Source organism: Ambystoma mexicanum, chromosome 13 (assembly GCF_040938575.1).
Source record: "Ambystoma mexicanum isolate Mex_15411 chromosome 13, UKY_AmexF1_1, whole genome shotgun sequence".
Taxonomy (NCBI): Eukaryota; Metazoa; Chordata; class Amphibia; order Caudata; family Ambystomatidae; genus Ambystoma; species Ambystoma mexicanum.
In genome coordinates this window covers 242,336,683-242,346,142 of record NC_090938.1, presented here as the reverse complement: position 1 = coordinate 242,346,142, position 9,460 = coordinate 242,336,683, and the positions used below count along the sequence as shown (strand labels likewise).

The following is a 9,460-nucleotide window of genomic DNA, read 5'->3' as shown; positions in this document are numbered from 1 at the left end:
GCTGGCTGCTTGTGGGTGTGGTTTCTGGTGTGAACAACCAGACACAGATTATCACGCTTGACATCCAGTGTTGAAATTAAGGATCGCAGGATGGCGTGTCCGGGCATTAAGGCAACAAACAGCACTCAGAGGCACCTCGGGATTAATCATATCTATTTATTTGTTTGTGTCCATTCATTCAGCTAACCTTTACAGTTTACAGACACTCATCTCACTAATGTCTCAATTCAGCATTAAACACAAATGCTGTATTGTTGTTCATTTTATGTCTTGGGTACACAACTTCTGGTGACATTAAACATTGTAGTACAAAATTGCTAATCAAATGTGTCTCTTTGCTAATCAAGAAATGTTTAATTAGCAAACTCTGCTAATCAATGTTTGAAAACTAATGTATGCCTTGTCAGTGTTGTAGTTACAAGAGATGGGCAGGAGGAGCTATGTGTCGTCTGCATAGTTGGTGTAGGAGACACCTTGTTCGTCCAGGAGGTCAAAAAGAGGCTTCGTAAAGAAGTTATAAATTGTCTGTGAGACATAAGAGCCTTGAGGAACACTACACATGAATGCAGCTGGGGTCCAAGCTGCTGAGTAAGAGAAGACCATCATTGTACGGTTGGATAGGAAGGACTCGATCCATGCTTATGGCTTTGGTGGAGCAATGGGCAGCTGATGAGAGGTGTTGGCATAGGATTTTTTGGTTCACTAAATCGAACACAGCGGAGAGGTTGGGCAGAAGGATGATGGCTAGGTTCCCATTATCTATGATTTCGTTCATTTGGATTTTAAATCTAAAAGCACTGATTCTATTCCATGTCCAGGCCGGAAACCCGGATTGGCGTAAAACAAGGAGGTTGTTGGATTCAAGATATTTCTGTATTTGCAGGTATGCTGCTCTGTCTAGAATTTTGAAAAAGAAGGTTACAGTGGTGATGGGTCGGTAATTAGTGGGGATGTTAGGGTCTAGTGTAGGCTTTTTTAAGAGCGGGAGGACCCAGGCTTCTTTTAGATTGTTGGAGACAGTTTAATGTGCAAAGGAATTGTTAATGAGTGATGTAATGGAAGGGGTGAGTACCATGCAGTCTTTAATGAAAAGAGCTGGGCACATTTCTCCATGGCATCTCAAAGGCTTCAGGCCTTCAAGGATTTTAGTTACTTCTAGTATAGAGACTGGTCTGAATTCAAATGGATTGTGGAGTGGGGGTGGTGAGAGGAGTATCTAGTAAAAGTCGTTTAATATTTTGGGTGGCATTTTTTTGGAGTTGGGTGATTTTATGAAGTAATGCCATTTGGATATTCGTGCACCAGGGGATGTCCTTGAGGCAGCTGCCTGGGCGAGTCACTGGGGATTCGATGTCATGATGCCTACCCCCGGGGACCCAGACCAAGTCCAGCAACCCCGGAAGCAGGCATCAAGTTATCCCAAGCAAGCACAACAACCCCTGCTAGGGGCTATTTGGGTGCAGTCCTGGCGTCTATGGCGCCAGGCTCATAGATTGAAACGTACCTGATGCAGGCCATGCTGCAAGCTTACCTGATGCAGACCATGCTGCAAGAGCTCCAAGCCAAAAGAGGCTTGGAAGGGACTACTTTACCTAGGGACTATTTTTTACTCGGGTGGGGCTGGGGAGGAATACTTACCTGGGACTACTTTGGGGGCTATTTAAACCACGCCCGAAGAGCAGCACACGCTTCGCGTTATTCTGCATCCAGCAGCGTAACGCTCACCGTGCCTGCAAGTCTGCATCCAGTCTTCTGCCACGCCCGCCTCGAGTTTGGAGCTCCTAGAAAAAGGCAGAAAGAAGGAGAAAAGGTTATTTTATGCGCGTCGCCTCGCCTGCTGCAGCGCCGCGCTGAACTCACCGGCCTTCGCAGCATCTTCACATTCCACCGCATCCTCCTGCATGTTCCCGCCGCACTCCGGCACCTAAGGAGAAGACAAGAACAGCAAGGTGAGCCAAGGGAATACACAGAGGAATATTAGTTACCCCCCCATAGACTTACCTGATTTGACCACCGGGGGTACTATTCTTCTTCACGGGTCGGCACAGCTTCCACTGCATCTTCGCCGAACCCCGGCCCCTAAGGGGAAACAAAAGGACAGCAAGGTGAAACAAAGGGACTAACAAGGGAAACCCTCCTCACCACAATAGACTTACCTGATTTTACTGCCGGAGGTATTATTCCCCGAGACTTCATACTTTCTCTCAGCGCCTGAATAAGGGAGAAAGCAACAGGTTACATATTGACATTATTTTATCGAACTGTGTTGGAAAATGCAAATCCTCACCAGAATATTACCGGTTGCCACGAGGAACTCTTCACTAGGGTCAAGCTGCAACCTGCAAGGAATCGGACAAGAGTGAAAGTCAGGCATTTGAACTCTTACGAACTACATACTTACGGCGTCTTGCCGGGAATCTCAGAGTCAATATTGTTCTGGAACTCACCAATTCCTTCGAGCCAGTGAAGCAACTGGTTATCAATGCGCTGCTGCGCTCAATGCAGGATGGAGAGCTCATATTTTCAAACCATCAGGTGAGACTATAAGAGAGGACATCAAAGGTGATCTGTGGGGAGAACAGCGGGGGTGGGGGGATTTACGCTCAACTCCACAGGTGGTTAATTCCCTTTCTCCATTTGCAGAAGAATATTCCTACGGGCCAAGCAAACAAAGCTAGGTGGGCTAGTCCAGTCCGTCATCTCGGCCCTATGCGTCACATTGGTGGAGACCGCAGCTGTCCAGTTCATATCGACGCCTCTGGGGGAGCCAGGTGAGCGTAAGATTCGAATTCTCGTAGGATGGCAAAAAACTCTTTAGGCCCCTTTTTAGCTTTTGCTATTCGCTTGTTGTAGGTAAGACTTTTGGCTTGGAGGCTGGCTTGTTTATAGGTTGTTGCTGAGGAGATGAATTGTTCTTTGTTAGCAGCAGATGGCGTCATTTTGCAGATCGCTTGGTAGAGCGTAAAGCTTTGAGACTAGGGGTGTACCAGGAGTTCCGATGAGTTTTTGGTTTGGGTTTACGCATGCTCAGTGGAGCTACCTTGTTGATGGTTAGAAGCAGAGTTTAGTTCTAGAGCTAAATTCCAGATAGATCCATCCTGAACTCTGACCGCAGGCTTGAATACCTCCACTACTTTCACTAGCTTCGAGTATTTAGACTCCCCTTTTCTCACAAATCTCCCCTTCTTTATTCTGACAAACTCACCAGGAGAGATTCTCACCCTAACAACTCTGTCATTGTCTGCACAAACCTCCACATGCACCATCGCCTTCCTACGATTGACCCACACGGGATTCAACATTGTGTAGGGCTCTCTGCCCCTCATCATCTCAAACGGTGACTAGCCAGTGTCACCGCTGACAGCAATCCTGCTACTCCACAATTTTTCACAAAGAGCTTCCTCGACATGCATGTTATTCCTTAATACCTGTACTATGGTCTCCACAATCACCCTGTTGCACCTTTCCACCAAACCATTTGTTTGGGGCTGATAATAAGATGAGAACCTCCACTCAATCCCTACTCGCTTAACAAACTCACTCATCTCCTTGCTCTTGAATTGTACACCATTGTCACTGATCATAACTTTAGCATAACCCTCTATTCTAAAAACGTGCAGCATGAAATCGATGACCTCACTGATATTGATTTTGCTTACCAGCTTGATCTCCATCCATCTGGAGCAGTAATCCACCATGACAACCACATACTTCCTCTCATTAGTCAAATTGTCATACGGACCTACAATGTCAATGCCAACTTGCTCCCATGGCTGTTCAGGCTTATGTATCTTCATGGGTGTATTCTTAAAAACCTTACAACTTTCATCAGAGTTCTGGCAGGGTCCACAATGTCTTAAAAACCTTTCCACCATGATGTCAACCCCAGGCCACCAATACTTGGTGCGCACATTTCTCTTAGTACCTGAAGCACCAGGATGCGCCAAATGGGCCTTTTCAACCAATCCTTCTCGCAAGCTTTGGGGCAGTATTAGCGTATCTCCTCTTAACAACAACCCATCCTCCAATGAACATTCTTCCTTCACTTCCCAGAACTGCAAACAACTCTCATCTAACACCCTTCTGTCAGGCTAGCCACTCCTAGTGTACTCGATGATCTTACCCAACGTACAGTCCTTTTTGAGCTCCTCCAACCACTCCTCTTTTGACGTAACCTCAATTACCGCAGCTACTCCTTCTGCTTTCTCGCCTTGACTCACATCCAATACGTTCAAAGGCAACCTCGACAACAAATATGCAACTTTATTTCTCTTGCCTGGAACATACTTTACTCCAAAGTGGTAATCTTGAAGCTTTACACTCAACCGAGCTATCCTGGGGGATGCCCTACACATGTCACATACGGAATGTACCTCCACCAAGGGTTTGTGGTCTGTGCAGACCACGAATTTACTACACCACAGAAAATTCCTAAAATAATTTACCGCTCAAACATAAGCTAACATCTCTCTCTATATCACTGAGTATCTTGCTTTCAATGTCTGTAACTGCCCTAGATGCATGACATATCTTCTCATGACCATTTTCAGACAATTGTGACAAAGCTGCCCCCAAACCGATGCCACTGGCGTCCACTGTCACCCTGGTTTGCCTACCAAACACAAAACCACCCAACTCCATTGACCCAAAAATGCTCTTCCTAATGTACTCTGCAGATCTTTCACACTTATCATCCCACAAATACTTAACATCCTTTTTCAATAACCTCTCAAAGGCTCAGTCATACTGGCATAATTTTGTACAAACTTGTTGTAATATTCGCAAATCCCTAAGAATGACGTAAGTTCTACCTTGGTCTTGGGGTCAGGCGACTCCTTGATGGCTTGCATGGGATCTAACTTCGGTTTATACCCTTTTCCATTAACAACATGCCCAAATATTTGACTTCCGCCATCTTGAATTTGCATTTACTTCGCTCCACTTTCAAACTCTTCTCATTCAATCTGGACAACACTTCTCGCAACCATTCATCATGCTCGCTTGCACCTTTCCCGAAAACAATGATGTCATCTTGATAGACTCCTTTTAGCTTTGACTCCTTTTAGTACGTGGGCCACAACTCTCTGAAACAGGGCCGCTGCAGAGGTCAGGCCAAAAGGCATCCTTTTGTAACGGTATAGACCGAAGGGCGTGATAAACGCAGTGAAATCTCTGCAATCTTCGGTTAAGCTAATCTGGTGATGTGCGCTGGATAAATCCAAATTGGTGGACGTGTCTGCCCCTTCTATGCAATTCAGCATTTCTGAAATAATGGGTAAAGGACACATGTCCACTACAATGTTTTTGTTTATGTCCCTTAGGTCCACACAAATTCTCAATTTGCCATTTTTCTTCACTGCGACAAAGATGGGGCTCACCCACAGTGACTACCCAATTTTTTCAATCACGTCTTCTTCTTCAAGTCTGTTTAGTTCCTGTTCTACTTTCTCCACCAGGGCAAACGGTATTGGTTGGCTTTGTCGTGCGTGAGCAGTCTTGCCCCTTGTTTCATCTTTAACCTGTGAGCAAAGTTTCTCAACAGCCCCAAACGCATTTGGAAAACATCCTCGGGGTCCCCTTCCGGCTTCTTCCTAATTTCGGTCTCATTGCCGCTCTTTGCCAATAGCACTGGCTCACTTTCACATGGGTCCAATCTTATCCGGAAGGCTGATTTATCTCTCCACCCAATCACATTCACTCCTTTTTGTGCTACATAAAGCTTCACCTTAAACTGAACGACACTACTGAACCATCCCGTAATGTGGATCTTCGATCCCTCAAACCCTCCCGGGTTTTTGATGTCTGGTGGATGCAAGCCTGATTTAAGACCCTCGTCAACAAGTCTTTCCCAGGTTTTGTGTGTAATTATGGTATATGGCGAACAGCAGTCCACCATGACTTAAAGTTTCCAGTTCTCAACTATGATTTCACATCATGGGCATTTAAGTTCTCTTCCTGGCGGTTCTCGAACTACTATCACTATTTCCTCGTCCGAGTCTTCGTCACCTTGAACTACCAACACTCTTCTCTTGTGCCTGCACAAAACTGTGAAATGTCCCCTTGTTCCGCAGCTTGCACACTTTTGATTTATTGCAGGGAAATTTCTCAAATAGGCGTAGTGTCCAAGCCTGCCGCAATTAAAACATCTGTCTCCATCCCTGGTCTGTGAGGGATTGGTCCTATGCTTGTTTCTAAACCAAGGCTTCCTAGTGTTGCCTTTTACTTATTTGTGTTCTTGTCATTTAGGTCTGTAGTCCTTGTTGCTGAACTCGTCTGTCTGTTCTCTGTCCTTCTTGCTTCGCAATACATTTACGGAAACTTGTTCCTCCAGTTCCTGTGTTGGCTTGATGTTGCTCTGTGCAACGCTTTGAGCCTTACTCGTTTCTAACTTCTTGTTTTTCATTTCAGGTAGTCAAGGGTTGCCTACCATCCAAAGCCTGTCCTGTATTAGAGTGTCTTTGGTGTGAATGGTTTTTTGATCTCTGATCAACTCGTCTAAAGTGATATCTGTACCAAATCGGCATGTCTGGGCTAACTTCTTGAGGGCCGACACATATTCTTCGATAGATTCCTCTTCTCTTTGTGTTCTAGTGTAGAAACTGTACCTATTAATGGCTACATTCATCTCTGGGGCATAATGCTTATCTAGTTGTCTCAACGCTATTTCGTACTCGTCTACATCGCCTGCTTCGTCGACTGGCAGCTCTAGCAACTCCCTGTATTTCCTTTGCCCTTCTAGACCCAGGGCATGCAGTAACAACAACTTCTTTCTCTGGGGCGACATATCCTCTTGCTCTACTGTCTTTATGTAGTTCCTCCAGAACTCTTTCCATTCAGGCCATACCATGGCTGGTTGGCCTGGACTTGGTAGGAAACTTGCAGGTGGATGTACTGTAATGCCTTGCATGGCATCCTTTTCATGCAGATGCTGTTGCTCCATGATCACCTCAATAAGGTTCTGGTCAAACTCTTGTAAACTGATAGTGTCTCACAACAATAAGAATTGTACAATTTCTCGTACTGCGAGGAAAAAGAGTCTGACCCGCCTGCAGCAATGAGGATTACTGCCTGACCTTCTGCATGAATACAAAATGGCACTGCATCATGTGACGCTCTTGGGTCCTTTCTTCAACTGTTTAACTAATAGTCCATGTGTACTCTTACCGCGCATGCGCGATCATCAAGGATTTACTATTTCCACTAGTCTTCGTTTTGTAGTCGCCCCGTGGGTCAGCACGTTACATTATGTTGAACTCCATTGTGTCAGCACAGGAGAAACCTAACGTTTCCTCCAGAGCTCCAGCTCTTGTATCTCGCGTAGGTTCTATAAACCGGGCCTTCCTTGTCGCCAATTGTGGTAACTTACAAAGGGCACAGGACGAGTCAGGGTAAGTTACTGGTGTCTTTAATGGTAATGGCTCGGAGCACAACCTTCATCCGCTGCCCTCGCCACACTCTCAAGCCAACTGACACTCACGCTATCCGCTCCATCCAAGCACGAGCTCCTCCACCATTCTAACAATAACATTCCGGGCGCGGATGCAGGCAGGCGTCACATGTATACATTACAACAATATGCATGGGGCATGCATAGTAGTAGCTTTCATAAGAGAGGTGATTGATGCTTGTGTGCTAGTTCTGTGTATGCATACATGCCAACCTTTCCTGTTTAGTCGGGCGTCTCCCGTGAAAAACATAGCTATTTTTCACATTCTCCAGCCTAAAATAATTATTTCCCCCAATGCATTTCCAGCGGAAAATGTTGGTTTCACGATTTCTCTGACGAAATCTCCCTCCCAGGTGCCTCGGAATACTGGCATTTGTGCGCATGTCGTGCTCCGAGGTGAGCGCAGGTTTGAGGGTGGGTGAGGGTATTGCGTGTTGGTCTAGTGGTTGGATGTGAGAGAGCGTCATGGCTATGTCATGACACCTCTCTAATAAAAAGGGGCTCTGCTGGCACGCCGAGGGCAGTGCAGCAGAGCCCCAAGAAGTGGCAACTCGTGTCTGTGTGCAGTTATTGGGAGCAGGGTTGTCACGTGATCATGGCCTACTTTGTGGCCCAGCCTGGGTGCCCCCAAGGCCGAGACCGCCACATGCTGGGGGCCCCCAGCAAGGAGGAAATCACCCAGTGATCCGGGCTGTTGGGTGATCCCTGTTTGTGGTCCGCTGCATGCCCGCAGCTCCGGGACCTGCAGTGGGTGGTCCCAACGCCCACGGAGGCCCGCTCTGGTGACCAGAGGGGAGCTCCCAACATAGCAGGTGAATTCCATTGTATGGGACGCACCGAGTCTTCCAGGCTTAGGGAATGGGGTGGCCAGTAGTGTGCAGGCACCCGGCACCTTTGGCATGGCATGGGCTGATGGCCCCATGTGAGTTAGGGCATTGACTGAGGCCTGGCGGAATAATTACTAGCATTGTCGACTTTTACGATTATATGGTCAATATTGAAAAGGCGCGAGTCCACAGAAACGTAGCACCCAGGCGGGGAAGCGGGAGAGTGCCTGTGGCAATAGGCTGTAGTTATGTATATATTTGTAGTGTCCACATTTTCTCAGTAACGCCCATTCTTAGTCCGTTTGCTAATGTTACAATGTCGCACATTTGCTGCAGTAACGCACATATTTGCCTCATGACCATATTGATACAGTCGTAGACCTATTCGTCCAAAGTCGTGCATCTGTTTGTCCAGCTTGCATAATGTTGCACTGAACACACATTTCTAGTTTCACACAAAGTGTACACGGACATCACCGCAGAGGTACAGAGAAGGCAGGCATATACTGGAACACTGCCCTTGTCTCTCTGCCCAGCCAGTCTCCTCTGAATGTGCCCCTGCTTGCCCCCCTCTGTCCCCAGAACATAACAGTTCGCTAACTGTTGTCCTCGGCGCCTAGCTCCCTTGGAGATGGGCTTACCAGCAGAGCCCCAGTCCTCTTGCGCACACAGACGTAGGCCAAGGCGGGGGAAGCTGGGCTCTGCCTTGGCTGAAAGCTGGAACGGTTGTGGGTTGGGCCTGTCGTGTGATTGGGATGGGCTTCGGGCTGGAAGGCGGGGTTGAGGGAGCTGTCACTTGTTCTGTAGCCCGTCTGTCGGGCGGTTCCTTAGTGAGAGACGGGCTGGGCCTAGCGCGAATGGGGTGGGCACATGCGGAGGGGGCTGGCTCGCGCTTTGGGGAGAGGCTGGCTCTGTCCTTGTTTGTGGAGCAGATGCCAGAGCTGGGCCCACGCGTAGGTTGGGTCTGACTCGAATTCCCTCTTTGGCCTTTATTGGCAGACCTTCCCTCACTCCCCCAATTCTGTTTGTTTTACTTTTTGAAGACTGGCAGCCGTCTTAGAACCCAAACGAGGCTAACCAGGGGAAGGAAGGCCCACCGGTCGGAGCCCCAGCAGCAGGTACTGAATGTTGTGTATTGTGTGCTGATTGCGCCCCCGCCACGCACACTTCCCCGGTTCTGTTTTCT

The 9,460-nt window shown here is 47.5% G+C and overlaps 1 protein-coding gene across 3 annotated transcripts in view; it reads left to right on the top strand.

The window, feature by feature from the left end:
- Positions 1 to 9,153: 9,153 nt before the first annotated feature.
- The window catches only part of NDRG2 (NDRG family member 2), a 297,715-nt gene continuing 297,408 nt past the window's right edge, over positions 9,154 to 9,460 (top strand). Inside the window, exon 1 of one of the 3 annotated variants that reach the window (XM_069633717.1) lies at positions 9,154 to 9,392. The gene's annotated coding sequence lies outside the window, so the exon portion shown is untranslated. The remainder of the gene's footprint in view (positions 9,393 to 9,460) is intronic. The other 2 variants (XM_069633716.1, XM_069633718.1) reach the window with 2 other exon arrangements.